Source organism: Pseudorca crassidens, chromosome 5 (genome assembly GCF_039906515.1).
Source record: "Pseudorca crassidens isolate mPseCra1 chromosome 5, mPseCra1.hap1, whole genome shotgun sequence".
Lineage (NCBI taxonomy): Eukaryota > Metazoa > Chordata > Mammalia > Artiodactyla > Delphinidae > Pseudorca > Pseudorca crassidens.
In genome coordinates, this window is record NC_090300.1 from 22,326,569 (window position 1) to 22,350,248 (window position 23,680).

The 23,680-nt window shown below is 42.3% G+C and overlaps 2 long non-coding RNA genes across 5 annotated transcripts in view; one reads left to right on the top strand and one right to left on the bottom strand.

The window, feature by feature from the left end:
* The window catches only part of LOC137224708 (uncharacterized), a 41,160-nt gene extending 25,731 nt beyond the window's left edge, over positions 1-15,429 (bottom strand). For 2 of the 3 annotated variants that reach the window (XR_010943460.1, XR_010943461.1), the window contains exons 1-3: positions 14,956-15,091; positions 13,926-14,062; positions 1,060-1,114 (exon numbers count right to left, since the gene is read on the bottom strand). This is a non-coding gene — a long non-coding RNA (uncharacterized lncRNA). Of the gene's footprint in view, positions 1-1,059; positions 1,115-13,925; positions 14,063-14,955; positions 15,149-15,269 lie in introns of those variants that run through there. The other variant, XR_010943459.1, reaches the window with a different exon arrangement.
* Positions 15,104-23,680, top strand: part of LOC137224709 (uncharacterized) — a 36,444-nt gene continuing 27,867 nt past the window's right edge. For both annotated transcript variants that reach the window (XR_010943462.1, XR_010943463.1), the window contains exon 1: positions 15,104-15,240. This is a non-coding gene — a long non-coding RNA (uncharacterized lncRNA). The remainder of the gene's footprint in view (positions 15,241-23,680) is intronic.

The window sequence follows — 23,680 nt, forward strand, 5'->3', positions numbered from 1 at the left end:
GAATTCCCCCCCCCCTCTTATTTCTCATGGGTCTAGGCAGCTGTGCCCTGAAAATAGCTCTGGGTGGAGGAAATATTGTCTCCTTTCTTTCAGCACCAAAGCTCCAAGTTAAAGCCAAAAGCAAACTGAACTTATGAAAAGTAAATGGAGAAATCAGCCAGCACAGTTCCGCAGGGTGCTGGGAGAAAGAGGCAGCGTTAACAGCATGAAAGTCTCTCAGAGATGAGGCAGCAACTGCCCAGGACAACGAAGACAACAAAATCCCAGTCTGTACAAGTGGGAGCTCAGGTCCTCTGCTCCCAACTCCAGCCTAAATTCAGCCTTGAGTATTAGTCAGACTAACTGGTAAAGAAAAGGTTTGAGGGACATTGCAATCTGCCTGGGATAACATGAGTCAATGGAGGGCTATCAGGACCTGCAGTGTTTCCTCTGTCTTTTCAGAATTGGTTGCCGGGAGGGGTGCAATGACTCATAGAATGTTAGTGGTAGAAGGAATCTACCCAGCCATGTCCCCTCATTTTACCTGGAGAGGAACTAAGGGTCAGAGTGAATCCATTTGCCCAAGGTCACAAGGCATGACTGCTTGTCCAGCATTCTATTTTGTCCCCTGACACTTTCTGCCTCCTGCATCTGACTCACCCGTAGCCCTTCCATCCCACCCACTATTCATGCCTAACATGAGGCGGGGTGCGTGTTGAAGCTGTAATCCCCTTGTGTGCTGCAGAGTGGGAAAGAGCATACGACAGAGTCTCATAGGAAATATCATGGCGTCTGTTTTTCTGCCCACTTGTGGAAATCATCTTCATTTTGGACCCCACACATAGAGTTAATTTTCCACCCAAAGGAGAGACCACAGATCTCCCAGACCAGAGAGAGAAACTTCCAGGGCTATGTCACCCAGGTCATCAAACAGGGTGGGGGGGGGGCGATCAAGTTGCCAAACACTTGATACAGCCATTCTTCGGCTACACAAGGCTAAGAATTATCATCATTTTCTTAGCAAGAAATGAAAAAGCATCATTATCAAAATGTTTCTAGTAGCTTCTACTGAGTACTTACCATACACAGGCAGTATTCCTTAATCCTCAGCAACAGCAGGAAGTTATTGTTATCCCTATTTTAAAAAAGAGGAAATTGAGGCACAGAAAAGTTAAGCAACTTGCAAATAGTAAAGAATCTGACTTCAGAACCTGACTCATCATCATGCTTTTGTCAGCTCTCTTGTAAAACTGTGCATATTTCTTGCTTCACAGCCTGGGTTCAGTCATTCTCATCAAGTTCTGTTCTCCTTATCAAGTTCTAAATGAAAGTACCCCTCCAGGTTATTATTCCTGATCAACACCTAAACCAAATCTGTTTGCAACAGTAGAGATGCTGGTGTTCAGTTAATTTGCAGTCCTTACAAAAATGTTGCTTTGACAAGACTTTTTTCTGTTTGAATGTGCTATATGTTACATAACCAATATTAGCATGCTGGTATATTTCCTTTCTGCCATTTTCCTTTTTATTTAACGTGTGTGGAGGAGGAAAAAGTTTCTCCTCGACCCTCTTATGTTTAGTGTCTGGGGCTCTGCAAATTAAAAGGACAGATTAACAGGAAAATAAAAGAGAGTTTGTTTATGTGTGCAGTGCTCATACACACTGGAGAACCCAGTAGTGAGTAATTCTGAGGGGTGGTTAGAATTTGGGGCAAATATACCATTTTAACAAAGGGTGATAAATTTGTAGGGAAGCGCAAGACAAAGGAAAAGGGGGTTGGGCTCCTGGCAGTGGTAAATTGTAGGAAAGTAAATATATGGGGAAACTAATGGAAGATAAGTTATTTCAGTAAGATTTGTTTGTGCAGACTCATCTCAGGGCCGGCTTTCTGTCTCCCGTGATAATGGTGGTTTTCCTCCCGGTCCAGGAGCGAGGAGGAGGAACATCTTCGCAAAGCAAAATTTATATCCTGCTTTTAGGCAAATAAAGGAAGGGCAGAGAGCTCTTTCTGTATTTGCTGCTTTTTTATTGCCTTCAGCTCATAGCAACACTATGCCAAAGTGGCATATTTTGGGGTGGCATATTCTGATCCTCTTCACGTAATAAAAACTGCAGGGCACATTCAATTTCTTAACTGCTTCGTCCCCCCTCATTATATAATATATTGTTTGTTGTGGCTATGTAGTCTTTATAACTACCATTTTTCAATGAATAAATAACATTTCATTGCGTAGATCTATCATTATTTGCTCATGAGGATAAACAAATAGGACGTATAAGGCCCTACTGTGAGATATTTGGGCTGTTTCCAAATTCCTCATGTTATCAACAACTGTAGTACACTTCATCTTTTCTATACTTACCAGATATATTTTATTCTAGGTTAGCAGAGTTTTAATTCTCTTAACGAAACTCAAAGCATGGTTTATATCTTTGTGAGTTTAGATAAGAAGAGTTTAAGAAAACGTAGATGGGCCATGAGCCAATCCAGAGTCTCAGCCAGTTCAGTGAACACCATGAAAAATCAGTAGCAACAAGAGGAGAGAGTTGTCACGTCAACCAAGAGAATATGTACAAGTGATTTAGGAAGGTTAGAGACATCACCAGGGCTCAGTGTCCCAGCTGGAGAGACAGCTCTCATATCACAGTGAACACTGGCTACCCATCTACACTGGAACAGTTTTTCTAACATGACACGTTAATCATGATTCCCAGATCACTTGGGGGAATTCTCAGTTCTTTACAATAACCACAGTGCACAGTGTGTGTGCGCGCGCACACGCACACACACACACACAGTCTAGAAATGTCCATCTTTTCTGCTCATTCACGTAGCAAAGGTGGGAGACCTTGGGATTAGGAGGTAGGAAGACCTTGATTAGGATCTTGGCCTCAACCCTTCCCACCAAGTTGACTGTTATCCAACGTGACTATTTCCCAGTCTTCTCACACGTGAAATGGGAATTACATTTAAGGGAGTAATTAAATGGATTTTTTTTAAAAAGTACTTTAAAAACCACAAAACTGTACATAAATGTTATCTCTTATGTATTGTTAGGGCATTTAGAAATGCTGGCTTTGGGGACTTCCCTGGTGGTCCAGTGGTTAAGACTCTGTGCTTCCACTACAAGGGGCATGGGTTCGATCCCAGGTTGGGGAACTAAGATCCTGCATGCCCTACAGTGTGGCCAAAAAAAAAAAAAATGCTGGCTTTATTATATAATTAATACCCATTTTAGGGGCTGAAGGTAGAAGTGATTACATAGCCACAGTCTGGTATTTTATACTTCCTTAACAGGAAGTATAGTTTGAGATTTTTAAAATGGGAGATATCGGTAAATGGTTTATGTCTTCTGCTATAGAAGATTCAAAAGAAGGAGTGGTATTTTCTCCTCCTTTTTGCCCAGTCGTGTTCAGAATCTGAGCTACATGCCTCCATGGGCCTAAACTGCTTTCCTGATGCTCGGCACCCAGAAGACCCCCACCTACTTCCTTGCCTTTTTTTGGGGAGGTGGGAGTGCATTTTGCTCAATTACTTATCTATTGGACCCTTGGGATCCCTGTAGACATTTGAGTTTGTGAACCCCCATTCTGAGAAGTGATGATCAAACTTTGGCAATCTCTCTCACCTCCTTGCCCATATGCATGATAAATTCAGTTGTCAAATTCTCTGGTCCTATTCTTTCAGTTGAGTGTCTCTGCCCTAGTCCTCCCACTGCTGTCCTAAACTGTCCACATTACATTACCTCTTGCTTGTCTAATGTGATCATCTAACTGGCCTCCCTACTTCTAGTTTTTCCTCATTTCGATCCATCTTACACATCACTGCCAGAGATTGATTATATCCCTAAAATAATGTTCCTTTCTGCCTCAAAATAAGCTACTGTCTCCAAATTGCTTGAAAAATTAAGTACAAACTATTCTAACATGATATTCAAGGCCCTCTACAGAATGTCCATGTGTCAGAGATTGTCAATTTGTCCTCTCCCTCCTTCTTAATAAGAGACAATCTTTTCCTACTGAATATTAGCCAGCATAGGGCTGTTCTGAATAAGGACTACATTTCCCAGCCTCCCTTTAAGTTAGGGAGCCATGTGACTTAATTCTGCCAATGAGATGTGAGATGTGATGTGTGCAACCTCTGGGAAGTACCTTAGGGAAAAGACCCATACTTTTTTGCCCTCCCCTTCCTCCTTCCTGCTGGCTGGGATGCAGATGTGGTGGCTGAAACTCAAGAAGCCATCTTAAACCATGGATGGAAGCTGCATGCTGAGGATGACAGAGCCTGGTTCCCTGACCCCTTGGAGCACCACATCAGTCCTGAATTGACTATCTTGGGGCTTGTTTTCTATAGGAGAGAAATAAACTTCTATCTTGGTTGTTGTATTTTATTATATTTTCCCAAATATTCATTTTTAGCAGTTTTATTTTGGTATAATTGGTATACAAAAACTGCACATATTTAATGTATACAACTTAATGAATTTAATGTATACAATTTAATAAATTGTATACAATTTAATATGCATACACTTGTGAAACACTCGCTACAGTCAAGGTAATAGACATGTCATCATCCCCAGCAGTTTCCTTTTACCTCTTTGTTGCTATTATTGTTGTTGTCATTGTAAGAACACAACATGAAATCCATCCTCAACACATTTTTAAGTGCACAATACAGTATTCTTAACTATAGGCACAATGCTTTTCATAGATTGCTATAACTTATTCACCTTGCATAACTGAAACTTTATACTAATTGAACAACTCCCCATTTTCCCCTTCCCCAACCCCTGGCAACCACCATTTTATTCTCTACTTCTATGAATTTGATGATTTTAGATACCTCTTATAAGTGGAATCATATAGTGTTTGTCCTGGCTTTTACCACTTAGCATAATATCCTCCAGGTTCATTTATGTTGTCACATACAATAGGATTTCCTTCTTTTGTTTTTCAAGGCTGAATAATATTCCATTGCATGAATATACCATAGTTTCTTTATCCATTCATTTGTTGATGGACATTTCGGTTATTTCTGTATCTCAGCTATTGTGAATACTGCTGCAATGGACATGGGAGTGCATATACCTCTTTGAGATCTCGATTTCAACTCCTCTGGATATATACCCAGAAGTGGTATTGGGGTCCAAATATACATTTTAATAAGAGATTTATTGAGATATAATTCACATACCATAATTTTCACTTTTTAAAGGTGCATCTTCTCCTGTAATTGTTCCCTCTCCTTTGGACCCATAACTTTTTTGTTGTTTATTTGTTATGGTTGACCTTATTTTATAATTATTACACCCCTGTCACATCCCTTCTACCCATATCCTACAGTACTTGGCATTTTTAGTAGCTCAATTGTTTGTTAACTTAAGAATTTGTATGCTATTTGTGAACTTATGAAAGCACTGGTTAAGTTCAAATTCCAAGATGAACAAAAATCAAATATATTTGAGAAACCTATACGTACTTTGACGTATTCCTAGAAAATGGGTATTTTATTCAAGGCAACACATTGAATTTAAAGAAGTTTAGCAATGTTAACACAATATAGTTCAAAACAGGATCTTAATTCATAAATTTGTCAATTGTTCTTTCATCGTGCAGATTTTAGTCAGGGTCCTGCCACAGAAAAAAATGGGCACCTCTTATGGTTAATAAATCTTATCGATCCCATTTTGCAAATGAGGAAAATAAAGCCCGGAACTAAAAAGTGTTATTTCAGGAAATGGTATCTCATTATTTGCTATTATCTAAAGACTTTAATCATAACCAGTTTCCTGCAGCTCTGAGAATATTACTTCCCCTACTTCAATCAGCACTTCTCAAAATGTTAGCTATAGAAGACTATAGATGCTTAATCAGCATGTGGACTCTGGGGCTCCACCCTATTCCTCTGAATTAGAATCTCTGGGGCTCTGGAATCTGCATTTTTAATAAGCTCCTCAGAAGACTTTTTATGTACATCGGAGTTTGAGAACCTCAACTCTGCATAATTAATAATACATTAAACCAAATATCTCAGCCCTGGTTGAGCATCAGAAGCCCCATGGAACTTGAATTATCTTATTTCTAGGCTCCAGTCCCAGATATTCTGAGTCAGCCAGCTTTGAATCCTACTCTATTCTGCTCTCACTTCACCAAGGCTCAACTACCCAGAGGTTTGGAATAATTGTTTTGCGGACAATGCATTTAGATGAAAAATCGATCGTCTATAAGATCATCTAGGGCACTGAAGAGTATCTGGAAATAGATAAAATTCCTTTATGTTCATACTAAGCCATCCCTGCTATGGAAGAAAGTTGGAATACTATATAGATAGATAGATATAGATATAGATATATAGATATACATATACATATATATATAGACATACTTATATACAGATAGAGAGATTTTCAACAATACTGTGTCAACTTCCTTATTTTTAACCAGAAAAACCTGTTAATTAGGAAAAACTAAGCTTTACTTAGCTTTATTGTAATAAGAGAGAACATCACCTTGACAGACAAGATTGTGTCTCAAAAGGGGAAACTCAAGGTGGGGATATTTAGAGGATTTTAAGAGGGATAAATGACTTGGGGATAAAAGCCTTGGAAGGCAGGAAACGGATTGGGCAGAGCTTACAACACAATAGCTTTGGGTTGTTGGGCACAGGGAGGACAGGGTCTTAAAGAGTCTTGATGGGCAAGTTGTTAACGCTTAGTAAGTCATTTTCACTGGCCCTCAGTCTTATTTTCCAGGAGCAAATACTTCCTGGAGCAAGCAGGTAAATTATTTGGTCTGGTCCCAGGATCAGAAAGGAGGAAAGTGTGTTTGTTTCCACTCTAATTGAAATGAAAATATTTACACTGAAGCCTCAATTGTCCCTAAAAACCCACTTTCCAGAATTTTACATTCTGTGATCACTGTGGTAGAAATCCATCAATTAACATTTGTATTTTGTTTCACAGTTTACAGAAAGTGTTCCCACACATGGTGTCTTTTGATACAATAACTTGTGAAGTAGTTAAGCCAGGTCATTTAATATTCTCATTTTACAGATAAGGAAATGAAAACTCAGGGAAGTTATGTAATTTATCCTAAAAGTGAAGTGCCTTAGCTAGGAATTAAGCCCCGCTATTCAGACTCCAAAATCCATACTCCTCAATAGCACCACAAACAGGTTTTACAATGTTACATTGGAGGCTTTAAAAAGAAAGAAAGAAAGAAAGAAAGTGCTGAGGAATCTGGAGTTAGCCCTTGAAGTTTATTTAATGTAATTTGGTTATAAGAATATTGGAAGGACCTCATTATAACTTGGCCACAACTCTAACCTCCCAGAATCATGGACCCTAGAGAAGGAGCTATAATGGTCAACAGCAGAGCGCTAATTTAGCCAAGTATACATCAACTGAGAAACAGGAAAAAAAAAAAAAAAAAAGATGGCTTCCCGAGTGCAAAAAGCACTGCATAGCACTTTTGCCCTGGTTGCTATTAGCTCCTTAAAGCAGACAACTTAGAAGCAAGTTCTGTGGGTTCCAAATTATAAATTCTTATAGTGAAATGTGCTTTTCAAGGACACAAAGCCCCACAAGCCTGACCAGGAAGTTACCCAGTTTTCAAGTGGAAACTTACTGGTGGGACTTAATGAACCATGTCACTTCCATTAATGAAATGAAATATACCACATGTTCCAATGTCCCTTTAAATGGTGGATTCGTCTTAATCAGATAAACAAATATCACAATCCCCTCTGCACTAGAAAAGCACACTCTATGATGATCTGAAAAAAAAAAAATCACAAAGTCAAATAAGGAAATAAATCCCAGATATGGTAGTTCATTATATGAACTATCTCTTGGAAAGTGAATGTCCAAATAGCTTAAGTAATTATCTATGGCTGCTTGAAGAGTGGAAGAAATCAATTGTCCCCTGTGCTTTTCTCAGGCAGGGCCCGTACTCTAAATTGGGGGCTCTCAACACTCACTGTACCTTGTAATCATCTGGGGAGCTTTGAAAATTCCTGATTTTCAAGCCTCACGCCGGACCACATGAGTTTTTTAATTTCCCCAGGTGATTCCAAAGTGCAGCCAGAACTTAGAAACAGTGCTCAACACCAGTGGTTCCCGAAATATGGTCCCCAGGTCAGCAGCAGCATCTGGGAACTTGTTAAGCATGCAGATTCTCCTACCCCACCCCTGACTCTCTGAAATAGAAATTCTGGGTGTGGGACCTAGCGATCCATGTTGCCACATGCCTCCGGGTGATTCTAGTATAAGCTACAGCACTATTCAGAAACACTGATTCACTATTCTAAATATAAGGACTGTGGCCCTCTACCTGCAGCTTAAGGGAACACAAGCTTGACCTGCCCCAAACACTGCTTGAGACCTGTGGCTTTTTGTCTAAAGACAGAAGCCACTGTTGACAAAACACCCAGGCCTCTGGCTTTAGGTAAACTGTGAAGTACCGTGTAAGTGTAAACTGTGGGGCTTTAAGGTAGAAGGGAACAACAAGTCCCAAGGCCCAACTCCAGGGCTGGTCCCATAAGGCAGGCTGGTCTCACACAGAGCGCTACTGAGGACCACAGTCAATAACCCATGGCCAACATTTGGGGATTTCCTCCCAGGATGCATTACACCTTCTTCCGACTGCCAAGATTTTTGTTCAGGGATTCACCTGTTCCCCTTTTAGTCCCTGAGTGGAGTCTCACTTCTCAGGAACCGGGCCAGTCACCTAAAGGCTTTGGCACTGAGGACCTTGGCCCCACCTTCCTCTCCGCTCTATCTCCTCCCATCCTCCTGGCTACATGGGCATCACCCTGCAGGATCATTCAGTTCCTCGGCCACGCACTTCCTGAACTTCATTTCCAATGACCTTTCCCTAGACTCAAGCTCACCCATCCCTGCCCACACATCTTTTTTTTTTTTTTTTTTTCGCTGTACGCGGGCCTCTCACCGCCGCGGCCTCTCCCGTTGCAAAGCACAGGCTCCGGACGCGCAGGCTCTGTGGCCATGGCTCACGGGCCCAGCCGCTCCGCGGCACGTGGGATCTTCCCGGACCGGGGCACGAACCCGTGTCTCCTGCATCGGCAGGCGGACTCGCAACCACTGCACCACCAGGGAAGCCCCCACAAATCTTTTAAAATCAGTAATTCAAGCATCCCATCTCCCGCCCTCAGCCTCCTCTCCTTCCAGTGCCTTTGCTTGAATGCTTTGTTGACCTCACCTGCCTTTCTCCTTCTCTCCCTCTTTTGCTCCTCCTGAGACAATGAATGCCCCTCCCTCAAGGTCAGGGAATAAAAAATGCACATGTTTCCCATCTCCAAACACTCTTTCTGTCACTGCTGTTTGAATTTCCCCATTTTCCTCAAATCTCTGCCACTCTAATATGATGGAAGGAGTCCCTTCTGCTTGCAAAGGCAAATCTCTAATTGCATCCAGGTCCCTCCCTCCACCCCTTTTCTCAGAAATTTCACGTTACTCAGTATCTGCCCTTATTTTTTTCTACTCTTTCAATCTTATTCTCAAACCTGGATCCTTCCTGTCATCTGTTAAACATGTACCAATCACTCCTGACCGAAGTCTTCCCCGTAAGAAGATACATGCAGGCACTGTTCTATTCCCACCCTTCTTGCTCATTCTTCCCACAGGAGTTGTCCACGTTTCCTCTCTTGAGGGGTTCATCATTTGTTCCTTAGCCCTTCTGGTCTGGTTTCTGTCCCCCACACTAATGCTTCCTATGAACTCGGCTCCATGTGGTTAAACCCTGTGGCTACTCTTCAGTCCTCATTGTTATTGAATCCTTAGAAGCATTTCACACCCTTGACCACTCCCTTCCTCTCCTCCTTCCTTACTATCTCCACCAGTTAATCCCCCCTAGAAGATAAACTTCATGAAAACACAGGCCTTGTCTGTTTTGTACCTGCTGTATCTACATCCTAGAACAGTTTGGGCACATAGTAGGTGCTCATTTAATATTTATTCAATGAACAAATGAATCGATTGCATAAACTGTCATCTCATTATAGTACAGGAAGGAAAGTACAACTAGAAAAGAACATATTATGGGGAGTGGGGTCTACCCTCATATTAGGTCTGGAAGTCTTCTGGTTTCCATGAAGCCACACTCTCACACTCTCTACCTCTCCTACCTCCCTTCCCAATCTCCTCTGCCAGATGCATTCCCCTTCTCTCACCCTGATGTTGTGTCATTCTTCAGGAATTGTTCCTAGACCCTATTTTCTTCTTACCTTACATCCCCTCCCCATGTAACGTCAGCAGTGTCATTTACCATCTTCATACCCATACCACCTTCACTTAGATATCCTCAGCCTGGTCCTCTCTTCTGAGCTCCAGACCAGTATATCCAGTATATCCCTTCCTGCTCAACATCTCCACCTGCGTGAACTATAAGCACCTCAAATGCAACATGTCCAGAATTAAGCAGACAAACTAGTGTTTCCCCATATCTGCTTATTTTCCATTGCTCTGTCTCAGCAAGGGACATCACCTTCTGCCTAGTTACTCATGCTTCCTTCTCCCTTAATTCTCCTCCCCAGAATCAAGGATAATGATTTTAGACATTGTTATAATAAATGGGATTCTGTCTCTCTTAGGCCCCTCCTTCTTTTTTCCCCTTATCTACTAGATGCAGGTAAATCCCAGTTATAGTACACACACAACTTTTCTTTACAAACTTGCTTTATCTGGAGTTACTAAGTGTCTCTTTTTCTGTTTGTTCATTTCATTTGTTTACTAGCTAGATCTTCCCTCACCTCTTCCCATACCTCGAATAACTCTGTAAGACATTTCTCGGTTCAATGCCCCACTTTGTCAAACTTGATCCATAGTGCATTCAATCGATTTTCCTCCCAGGGATATTTCTTTCAGAGTCCTCTCTTCTCTCTTTCTCTTCTCTCCCTGTTCCCCTGTTTCCTGGACCCCATGTCTTCTTCTTTTCTTGGTTGACTCTCTCATTCTAATGAAGCATTTCCTTTAGTAGCTTCTGAGAAGCATCAAAAGTAAATTTTTGAGACAACATGTCTGAAATGTCCTTAGCTTATCCTCATATTAAGACACTAATTTGCGTGAGTATAGAATTCCAGGTTGACGATAATTTTCCATCAAAATTTTGAACTTGTTTTATTGTCCTTTATTTTTAAATGCTGTGGTTGAGACATCTGATGTCATTCTGACCTCCAATTCTTATATGTGACATGCTTTCTCTCTGGAAGATTTAGAGTGCCTCTGTTTAGCATTGGAGACCCTTAATTTTGTGATGGGCTTTGATACATAGCTCTTTTTCATTCATTCCTTAGACCTTTACAATCCGAAAACTCGTGTCCTTCAGTTCTGATAAGTTTTCTTATATTATTATTAGTTTTTAATACATCATTTCCTTTCCAGTATTTTCTTTTTCTATTCTCTCTTTCTGGATTTAAAGTTTTATTCTGTTTTTTTGTATCATCTCTTTATCCTCTAACTTTTGGCTTCATATTTAATTTTGATTTTTCCCTTTCATACCAGAGGCTTTCCTTAAAGGGCTGTCATCCTTGGATATGGTAATTCAGCTTAAGCTACACTGTGTGTTTGAATGAAGCTTGTTGGTTGGTGGGCTTTACTGTGGGGCAATTGTATGGCCATCTGGCTTTTTCACAGCGACCCTAAAATGTCAGTTTCTGGATATCTTTATTCTGTGGTGGTTCAGTTTCTCCACAGAAGATCCTCTGATCTTCAGCTTGCTGGGAACTTCCAAGGTCTCACTTTTCAGTTAGCTGACTTTCACTTAATCCCTCACTTTCCCCAAATCTGCATCTTGGTTCCTGAATCCTTCTGGTTCAATTTCTTCATAGGCTCTTTCTCATGGACCTCTGAGCTTGACGGAGTGATAATATGTAAAGAGCATTAAAATGAATTTATCTAGGCAGAAATTTTGGAATCTGACCTTTCTTAGGTACTGACACCATCTCCTCAGAGAGAGATGGCTGTGAATGGCTGGATACTTGCAGGATTTCATGGATATCATGTCCTTCCATTGCCTCCAGGTTTAGAGTCTCTTTACTAATTCCTGTGTTCCTTTTGCCCACAGTATTTTATGTCTGAAAGGAATCCAGCCCTATTGGTATGTAAAATTTTGGTATAACTCTTAGACAATTATTTATGTGTGTCAGACCTGTGCAGTGGGGCTCAGACAAACCTCCATTTTGTGCATTGTTGGGGTGATGGCAGGTGGAGAAGTGGAAAGAGGTTGGTGAAGAAAATGTAATGTTTGACTGAAAACATCTTTGTGGGACTGTCCCTTTGACCAATGTTTCTTTCCTGGTTTCCTAGCGCAAATCTACTGAGTAGTCATAGCCCATTTTAAAAGTCACTGGAGGGCTTCCCTGGTGGCTCAGTGGTTGAGAGTCCGCCTGCCGATGCAGGGGACACGGGTTCGTGCCCCGGTCCGGGAAGATCCCACATGCCGCGGAGCGGCTGGGCCCGTGAGCCATGGCAGCTGAGCCTGTGCGTCCGGAGCCTGTGCTCCGCAACGGGAGAGGCCGCAACGGTGAGAGGCCCGCGTACCGCAAAAACGAAAAAAAAAAAGTCACTGGATTTTGAAAGTTGTCACTAATTCTGGCAACAAAAAAAGCTTGGTATTTCACTAAAAGGACTTCAAAATCATCCCAAAAGAAGATTTTTGACGGGGTGTGGGAAATGGAGCTGATGACTCTTTACACACTTGAAATGAAACCATTAACAATGTGCTATCCATTATAATGCACATAAGTGACTTTAAATTTTTATGAGCCTCATTAAAATGGATTAAAAGAAACAGGTGAAACTAATTTTAATAATATACTTGATCTAATTCACTCTTTCCAAAACATTATCACTTCAACTTCTAATTGATATAAAACATCATTGAGTTATGCAACATTTTCAGGTGTGTCCTGAGTCTTTGAAACCCGGTGTGTGTATTGTATTCCTCCAGCACATGGCAGCTGGGACTTAGTCACATTTCAAGTCCTTAACGTGGCCACTGGTCACTGTATGGGACAGCACCGCTCTTAAATCATTCATTACCAATGGGAGGCAATGGGTTGTGACTATAATCTGTAAGCTTCCGGTGAAAAATTGCTGCATCAGAACCATTCAAATGTAAAGCAGGTGTGTCTGTCAACAAGCATTGCTCCGTTGAGCTGAGAAAATTCTGGGCCTGCTGAACATAAGGTCTTGGGAGCCACTGAATGGAAACAGGCTTTCTGTCTGGAGGACCAGCTCCCATTAGCTTAGGAAGTCCTGGGCATTTTCCTTTCCTGAGGCGTCCAGTATTTTTCCTCAGTTTACAAATTAAGACTTTTATTTTCCCATTTTCCAGCGTGTCCTGTGTAGCAACTAAGGTATATTTTATGAGTCTCTTGGGAATTTCTGTAATTCAGATGGAATTCCATCAATGGTGTGCTAATGAGCGAAGCAGAACAGACTCCATCTTCTGTCTGGGGTGGATGGGCCTGAACCCAGTTACAATTAATTTCTGCATTAATTGAACAAGCGTGAATGCAAATAATATGCTCCTTTGCCTCACAATATATTAAGCTTCTGGGGATCCCAAATGTATTATCAAGATGACCTAATTCATTCGCACTCTACAGACCGGCTGTTTGGGTTGGTAAATACCCCATTTTATCTGTCTGCTTCATTCCATGAGCTATTGTTTATTGCTCCTAAGAGAGACAAGGCTGGGGGAGGAGAGTGGGGTTACCCCCTTTCTAGACCAGCTGGGCCCTCCCGTCCCAGGTTCTAAGACTACCTTTGCTGCTCCGCCCTCCATGCTTCTCACACACAGGACTGAGAGACGTTCATGGAGACGGAAGTGCACACAGAAACCCCTGTTTGACTTTCAGAGGATCAGCAGGGTTTTATGCTTTTGTTTTGTTTTGTTTTTTCTGTCTGCGTGAAAGATGGTACCTTGACATTTTCCAGTGCTGGCCAACTCGTCAGACAAACAGCCTGCTTGTTGTCAAATCGCCAACTCAGGCCAAGGCACCTCCTGCCCCTGGTGTGCCTGACTGCCAGCAGTCCTCCGCAACAAGCCGCTCACACTTCTAAAAAGGTGACATTTTAGCAGTCTGTTTATAAAACGGCCAAAGGAATATTTATCTTGAAGTGCAAACAAAAGAGGCACTGGAGAGAAATGTTTTTCGCCAGGTTTTCCAGAACCCTGAAACCTGCCTCCCAGCCTCCCGGACACCTCTTGTTTCCCCGAGCAGCCCCACAAATATCAGAAGAACACAATTCAGCAGAACCGTGGCCCTGGAAGGCGCACACACGCTGTGTGAACACTCAGGCCGGGCAGTCTGTGATGGTTAGACGTGTCAGAATCTGCCACGACTGTGTCCAAGGGATTATTAAAAGAATATGCTGAGGGGAAATTTTTCTGATTACAGCAAGAGTCCAAAAGGTTAAGGAATTGCTGAGTTAAAATATCCCTGACTAACTGGAGTTGCCCCTGGCATTATATTCCATTTTGACAGGCCGCCCATGTTGGAAAACAAACAGACACTTCCTTCAACAAGATGGTGATAAATCAATTATTCTACAGGAACAGCGGCCACTGGAGCATAGATTTAAGAGTATTATGCAGTTTTCTCTAGTGACTTATCCAGCTTGCTGTCTGCGAACTTGTTTGAACATCTTTGAGGAAATAGCAGAATCAGAAGTTAATGTCCTGAAAAGAAGCTACCATCAGAACATTACTCATTAACTGAGAAAACCTGAAAATAACCAGAAAGATCTGGCTGCAGTCACTGATGCCAGACCAATATGGAGCCGCTGTCTCTTTCCTCCAGAGGTCACCAGCCAGGCCATCCACGACGCACTTGGAAAACCAGGGAAATAAACTCTGATGGACCACCTAGTCTGTGTTACGCTGTTCAAGCTCAGAAGGGTGCAGAGTTCCAACGGGTTCCCAGCACCACAGGATTCCCCCAACACTAACCTCAGTCAGATGTTTACGGCCAAGGTACAATCCACCTCAGATCCAAACAGCTCTGGCTGGACTAGACGCCTCTCTCTCCCTCCTCTCTCTCTTCTCTCCACTTTTGCTCTTTCTCTCTCTCTCAACCAGCAAATGGAAATGGAGATTTAAGGAGTGGGGGCAGAGACAGGAGTCAGACGAATTTCACGGTGTCCTGGGCAAGGAGAAAGACAAACCCCTTTGCCCCTAATAATTAAGAGGAGGAACCACTTTCTGGCTGGAGCAGCAGGTGTGCAAGGGACTGAGGTAAGTCCCATACTGACATATTTGTTTACCTGACTCCTTCTTTCCTGGGCTGTGGGCACCTTGAAGGCAAGATCTATGTCTTAAGGTCTTCCTTTAAAACAATGTGTATTTTCTTCTAACTATGGAAGAAATCCATGCTCATTATAGAAAAACTGAAAAATACAAAAAGATATTTTTATATAGCTTTAGAATAGTATTTGGAACATAACAGGCACTCAATAAAATTGTGTGGGAAGAAAGGAAGGAAAGGAGAAGTCAAGGATTCAGATAACTGTGACGTCAATCTCCTCATTAAAGTGTACATAATTCAGCAGTGGTCACGTGGGGCACTGAGTCAGGAAGTGCTAAAGCCCAGAGCTGTTCAGAGTGGCGCTCAGGCTCACAAGCTGCCTGTGGCTCTCGCTGCCACGCCTGTCTTTGGTCTCAGGAGTTTATCAGGAGGTATAAAGTGAATTTATTGGATTGCGAGGAACTGAGATTACTTAGCTTGGAGAGGAGAAGCCTTGGGAACCACTTAAGAATTACTATGGCACTATTATCTCTATTATAAAAAGTAGTAAAGTTTATTAGAGACAAATTGGAAAGTATAAATAAATCCCTTGGAGTTGCAAGCCTGTTGACAGTTTGGCACGTTCTCCCCAAGCATGTTTTCTAGACATACGTTTTTGTCATTCGTTCTTTTTCCATCTTTGGGATCATGCTCAATCCGTGAAGGGTCACGAGCCGTCATTGGTGATGAAACCCATGTGGTGGGCCTAACTAAGAACTGGAAAAGACCCAATGGAAGCTCATATAAAATACCAAAATGCATGACACCCAGCATTGGCAAGCGTTGCTTCCTGCAGCCGTTGTGTTAGTAATAAAAGTATGTATAAGATGTCCTGGGTCAAGAGGCAAAATGAACTGTGTGGAGAAAGAGGGTTGCCTGTCATTCCAGTAAACAACAAAAGTTGGTTGCCATCAAGCCATCCACTACGGCACTACCGCCAACCACGGTGGGTGTGCCCTGCCGGGAGTTCAGGACTCAAGATGGAGGAAAAAGAGGATACTGACCCTAGATAGTTAAGATGCATATCAAAGGAATAGTTTCAATGAGCCCAGTCTCTTTCATCTTCCCATAGGTAGAAAAGCACTAAAATCATTAACTTGAGATGTCTGTGTTTTGTGATTATCAGGGATCTTTTGATGTTCCACTACTGTTCTCCCCTCCCACTCCCACCCCCACGCAAAACCTCCTATATATCCCGGCTCCTCCCTTACCTCTTTGGAACAGTTCCTCAGAGCCATCTGAGAGGCTGCCTCCCCAATTACTGTCCTCAGTAAGGTCCCTCAATAAAACATAGCTAGCCACTTTTCGATTGGGCATTTTTTTTTTCAGTTAACTGTTTACTCTGGGTTGTGGTCAAAAGGTTTAAAAAATACTGTACGATATTTCTTTCTGCATGTTCCACCGACCAATTTAATAGAGAAGTGGTTATATGCCATTGCATTGTTAGTGGAGACATCATTGTAATTAGTAGTCTAATATGCCAACAAGTGGATGTACTATAACTTACCTAATCTTCTCCTACTGTTGGGCATTTAGGTCACTTCATTATTATAAAATATATAGAAATTTTAAATATTTCTGCATAGTTGTTTTGTACTTTTAAGATTAGATTCTCCCAAATAAAATGATTATATTAAAGGATATGACATAGGAAATGCTCAGAGAGCTCCATGCTTAACGCCAGAGGCACAGACACTATTTTGATAAGTTATTCTTCCCCCATCCCCAGCCCACACTTTCAAAGACTCCTATGGGAGTTGAAGTGCAGCTGGCAACGTGCACTTCGGATTTTCTTATTGAGAAAAGTTATCAAGAAGTAAACGTAAGTCAAGCATAGCCTATTGAAGCTTTGTTTCTGTTAAGCCATCCATCTCTCCCGACCTAGGACAAATACTTCCCAAGTGAGGGTTGTATGCCATTAAGATAACCTTATTTGATGGATATACATGCCATTAGACGACCTCGGATCAATACGGATATCACTCCTTTACCGTTTCTCTCCCAATCCTCAAGTCTCTGTCAGGTGCTAGTATATCTTTAAACACTTGCTTTCCCCCCTGTATTAGGATGTGATTGGTTGCTAAAAACAGAAAACCCAACTCAGGATGTTCTCAAGGACTGAAATAGCCTAGAGGGCAGGAGGGAGGAGTCCTGGCTGGCCTGCTGAGCTGGATCTGGGGCCTCTAGTATCTGGCCTCACTCTCGGGCTGGCAGCAGCCCTTCCCATGACTGAGGCTGCTCCAGGGAGGGCATTTGTACTCAACATTGGCCCCAGTCGGCACCTAGAGGAAGAGATGCATTATCTTTCAGGGTCTCTCAAAAGAGAGAAAAAAATTTTTTTTCCCAAAAGCCTCCAGGAAATTTCCTCCTCATGTTTCATCAGGACAAACTGGCTCACACTGCCTTTCCTGAACAATCCTAATGGCCAAGAGTAGCCCTAAGCCTTAGACCTAGGTCTGAGGCAAGGGGTCAGTGTGCTAGGTGACTAAACAAGACTCTCCAATCCCTTGTTAACAGAGAGCAGTCCTCTGTCTGGATACCTTTAGGCAAACAACAGTGTCTGGCTTACTTTGAATAATTCAAGGGTGTTTGTTTTTGCTTTTCTTTTTTCTCCCCCATTGCCTTCTCTTGATGGCAAATACTACTGATTTCTTATTTACAGTTGTAATAAAAATTTTTGTTTTTAATTATCATTCGGTTTTAAAATGTAGTTTAGGAGATGTGGATGCCTATCTGGAGCGCGGAGTCAAAAGTACCTCTCTGAGTGGGGGATGGGAATGTCCGTGGCTCAGTCACTGCGGGAGAACGGGCCAGGGTTGCTGGGGCCATGCTTAGATCTCGTGATGTTTCGGCAGCTCCAGACTAGAAGTGGAGGCAGCTTCTCGCGAGAGCCAGTGCTGAGGGCTCTGTGCGGCCCCGTGCGTGTTGGTGAATGTGAGCGTGGGGAGGCAGCCGCTGCCATTTCAGAGAGCTTTCTGCTGCTGTATCCTGAGCTGCCGAAGCAGCCGTCCTGAACTCCCCTGCGGGCTCCTCTGATCCCATTGTTTCTTGTAGATTCACTGGGGCCTGTCCGCTCAAAATTTGGGGTGGGCGGTTCCACGGCCTGGGGCCTAGAGACCGAACAGTAGCAACAGCCAGTGGCCGCCCTCCTCTTTCTGAGTACAAGCGCCGCAGGGACCCAAAAGCCTGCCCAGGTATGTAGAGAAAATGGCAGACGATATTGATTTTGAAACAATGCTTGAGGCTTGTCAGAAGAAGACTTGCCTAACAATATCTCACCTCTACTCTCGTGAATTCACCTTTGATGCCAGTGTGAACTGTCAGAAAGATGAGAACAAGTTGAGCAGTGCTAACTAACGGCCATGAAGAACATAGCCCAAAAGTACTTTGCGTTAAAATTTAGATCTTCTTACATGGAAGAGGTCAAATCCAGTTATAGCAAAATACCTTTACATTAGAGGCCATATAACCAAAAAGTCCACACGTTACCGGAAAGGGGGGACCTGCTTCTAGGGCCCAAGAGTGGTCTCTTTAACTCTTGGAAGTGAGTTGCCCGAGGAGACACACATACTGACAAAGCGAAAGACTTTATTGGAAAGAGGTGCTCGAGGTTAGAGCAGCAGGGTAAGGGAACCCAGGAGAACTGCTCTGCCCCGTGGCTCGCAGTCTCAGGTTTTATGGTAAGGGAGTTAGCTTCCAGGCTGTCTCTGGCCAGTCATCTTGCTTGTGCCCATATTTGGTTTAACTCACGGTCCTTCCTGGTGGCGCCTGGGCAGCTCTCAGCCAAGATGGATTCCAGGGTGAGGGTTTCTGGGAGGTTGGGCTGGTGTCTCCTCCCTCCTTTTGACCCCTCCCGAATTCTCCCAGTTAGTTTTCCGAGGCAGCACCGTGTTCCTTATCGGGACCTCCTGTTGTGAGACAACAGGTGCAAGCAGTTATTACTGTGCCTGGCCAAGGTGGGTGGTTTCCGTCAATGGTCCCCTAAAACAAAGGCCCAGCCCAGTGGACTACTTACTTCAATGATGTTCAGTACAAAATTCCACTGCCACTAAAGACTTTGGAAAGTCCCTTTTAAGTTGCAACAGAACTTGTCTATTCGTGTGGATTTTGATGACATTTCTTTAGTTAACTTATTAAATGTTTATGGAGCTTCAAAAAAAATAAAATGTGATTTAATTTAGAGAAAAAGTTGAATTCAAGACTAGGACACGTGATAGATCCATGAATGTGGTAAAAATTATGAAGGTGATAAGAAAATGAGAACTTTGAGGAACATCATCAAGCTATTACTTCCAGGCTAACAGATGTTTGGGCCTTCTAAATAAAGAAAGTTAGATGTAACAGGCATTATCAGATCAGCTTCTCAGTTCCTATGGTTGTAGCCTGATGGGTTCTCAACCCCAGCTGGATGGCTTAGTCTGTGCGGGCTGCTGTAACAAAATACCACAGACCAGGTGGCTTACAAACAACAGATATTTATTTCTCACAGTTCTGGAGGCTGGCAGTCTGAGATGAAGGTTGGGTGAGGACTCTCTTCCAGATTGCAGACTTCTCTCTGTATACTTATGTGGTGGAAAGGGCAGGGCAGCTGTCTCGGGCCTCAGTTATAAGGGCATTAATCTCATCCATGAGAACTTTGCATTCTCACCTACTCACCTCCCAAAGGTCCCACCTCCTAATACCATCACATTGGACATTAGGATTTCAGCATATGTATTTGAGGGGGACAAAATATTTAGACCATGGCACTGGATTAGAATCATATAGGAGTTTTGATAAAGCAAATTTCTGGGCTCCACACTCCAAAGATTACAGAGGGTCTCTATTGGGGTCTGAGTATCTGTATTTTTTTAAAAGCCTCACAGACTATTTTAATGTACAGCCAAAGTAAGGACAACTGATGAGAACTTTGGTGAATCCTTTTGAAACTGGAAGTTTAAGGGCAACATGAATTTGGTTTGGTTTGGTTTGGTCTGCTGTCTCCATCCCAGTAATGTCATGTTTGTATCCACTATTAATCCAGTCAGAAGGAGCATAAAGATGTGCACTGTCGGCCAGAGAGCAAAGGGGACAAAAGCTTTTCTAGAGATGATAAAACTCTTTTTGAAAATACTGCTTCCCAATTAGGGTTCTCACAATAAATTTGCAAGGATAGTTATAAATGCAGGAAGATATTAATGTTAGTTTGTGATGTTTTCAATGTGTGCTTTGGAAAAAAGTGTACATTAAAGCTTGGAGTGGGCTTCCCTGGTGGCGCAGTGGTTGAGAGTCCACCTGCCGGTGCAGGGGACGCGGGTTCGTGCCCCGGTCCGGGAAGATCCCACATGCCGCGGAGCGGCTGGGCTCCGGCTGTGAGCCATGGCCGCTGAGCCTGTGCGTCCGGAGCCTGTGCTCCGCAACGGGAGACCACGACAGTGAGAGGCCCGCGTACCGCAAAAAAAGCTTGGAGTATTTGAAAGTGTTTTTAAAAAAAATCAGTGTCCCTTTTGTTATTATTTTCTGGTGATATAAAATATTAACCTAAGGGTGTTCAGCTTCAAACTTCAGGTGTTTATCTGCTCCAGATTTTAGTTAGGTGTTTGAAGATGAGTGTTGTCCCTGAGAGGCCAGGGTTACTACGTTTTCAAAATGCACTCATTGTCAAATTTATTTGAAAGGCCATATATTTATACATGGGCGTTTTTCTGCTGCTTGTGGCATTTGCAAAATTAGGTACCTCACTCTTCACTAGTCAACAGTAAGATCAATGTAATTTAAGAGGTTACTAATCTTCTTCTTCCACACTTCCTCCCCATGAAATTACACTTGTACCTTTGGTCTTCCTTCTGTATCATGAGAGTGTTGACATTTTTAATCTAACTACCTTGTAGCATAAATGAATGTTAACGAAGGGGCTTTGAGTTCCTATGTAAGAGCTGTTTGAAAATGATTAAAGAAGACATTTTAGATGATAGAAACCGAACTTTATTTAACACTTCGTGAAGCAGACAGTGTTTTTTTTGTAGAACTGGAAAATGAGGCGGAAAGCAGGAAGCTTTTATAGGATAAAGAATAAAGAGCAAGTAAGAGAAAAACAGAAACTCTCTGATTGGCTGGTACCACACAGTCCACCACATAGTCTGTTGATGTCTGGGGTGAGAAGTCCCAGAGTTGGCTTTGTGTCTGGGGATTGGCTGACTGGATATATTACGTTTCTGGTTGAGTGGAGCATTTATAGGGACACGAAAGTTATCTGAGATTCCATTTTTCTGCTCATGTTTTTTTAATTCAAAATTCATTTATTCAACAAATATTTAAGCACCTATATGTGCCAACCTCGGGCACTGAGGTAACAAATGTGAATATGGAGACCACCCTTGGAGGTCTAAGTCAGGCTGGTAGGCAAGACCTTTGTCCCCAGCTAGAGAGTTCTTAGAAGAATGAGGCTGACATTCAGTCCCAGAAGGACTAAACTTCTATTGGAGATCGTAACAAGCAAGGAGACCTTAGGTTGGAAAGATAGAAGTCCTTCAGAGGGTGTCAGAGAAATTTGTCCCCTGGCATGCTTTCATGTATCTGGACTGCCTCTGACCCAGCAGGCAAAACCCTGTCTCACATTTTGTTTCCTCTCCTTGCCCCCCTGACCACCACTGTTCACGCCATCCACTGGCCCACCTTGACCCACCTTGGCCTGGCCTCACTAAATTACCATCTGCACCTGACTGTCTGCCCTTCCTGGACCTCTGTTCCAGGAGCCCATACCCTTGGTGTGGTCCTCAAAATTTATATCTTTATTAGAAGCCGTTAACATTGAAATGTTATTTAATATTCCAGAATCATATCTGAATATCACTTTTTCACTCATAATACACATTGAAAAAAATTTTCACCAAAAAATTTTCTTTAAGAATTAAAAAACTGGAAGATCATTTATAACCTAGATCAGTTGTGTTCCTTGATGCAACCGTAAGTCCATGTTTGGTCTTATACCATGATACACACAAATACTTGGACATTGAAACTAACAAATAATATGACTGTAGAGCATCGAGTATTCCTACTGCAGAGGTACCAGAAGGATGTATTATATGTATTAACATTTTTTTCAAGTTGTAAAGAAAGTATTTGAACTCAGCATCATTTGAAGTGTGATAGCACATAAACAGGATATTTAATTCCAGAGAAAAACCATGCATTGGCACCTAACTAGCCAAATGGTGGTGTGTGTTTAATAAACTGTTACTTATATTCCAGTTTTACTTTTTGACCCGTGTGCATTTAAATGCATGTCTTAACTAGATGTTTTTTAATACAATATTTATTTGCTACTCAGCAAAGACAATATCCCTTGAAACTCAGCATGGAAAGTGACAGAGAGGCTGAGAAGTGAGTAAGTTGTCAGTACTGATGACTTTATGGTTAGGTTTGTGGGCAGAGAAAAAAACAGGAGAAAGTCATGCAAAACAAACTATTACCTGTCAAATTCTTTCTTTCTTTTTTTAAAAAATTTAACATTAGAGATCAGAGCCCCCCCAAAATGAATTTTTTTTTCCTTTCTGCTTTAAAGCACTCTCCCCTAGTTGATGTTTAATGCTTACAGTGACCACAAGGGACACCTTTGTTTGCATCCATGTAAGCGGCCTTCATTTAAGTTTAATGTTACAGCCCTGGAGGGCAATTCATTTATTTAGTTGCCTCTGGTCAAAATGGTTCCTGGGCACTTTAGAGGAGTATTGATCATTCAGCCGCTAAATTATTTGCAGAAAGGTAGATGAAACCACTTTGTGCCTTTCATAAAAATCATTTCAATGACAGTTGAAAGAGTTTTTTTACACCTGCCAATGCTGCCTTTTATGTCTATGTTCTACTTTCTGCAGAGTTTATCTATCTTCACTCCATCATATATTTAAATAGCATAGGTCTCAGTGATTACGGTAAAACTCATGAGGAAGTGTGGGACTCCCATGGGGGAAAATTTCAGTTGCTTTTTGAGGTAGTTATTAGAGCTGTTCCCAAATATTCCAGCCTCCCTCCTTCCCGACTCACCATAGGACTGTACTTCCCTGCAGTGGGAGGTTGGGAGTGGTCAGGAGACTTGCTCTGATGCACAGATGGATGTGGAAGTTGTGTGTGTCACTTCTAGACAGAAGGTTTAAAAGCCAGTGTGTGCCTTTATACATTCTCTCTCCCCACTGTCATCACAACCAGTCTCAATCCAGAGACTGGCTTACTTTTCAGCCTGAGTCCCAGACAGAGGACCATGAAAAGGCCCCTCTGACAAAGCTCCTGCTGACATTTGATAGACACGTGGCATAATTATAAACCTGAGCTGTTTCAAACTACCGAGATTTGGGGGCTGTTTGTTATGGGAGCATAACCCACACTCTCCTATTTCATCTTTGTTTTTTAAGT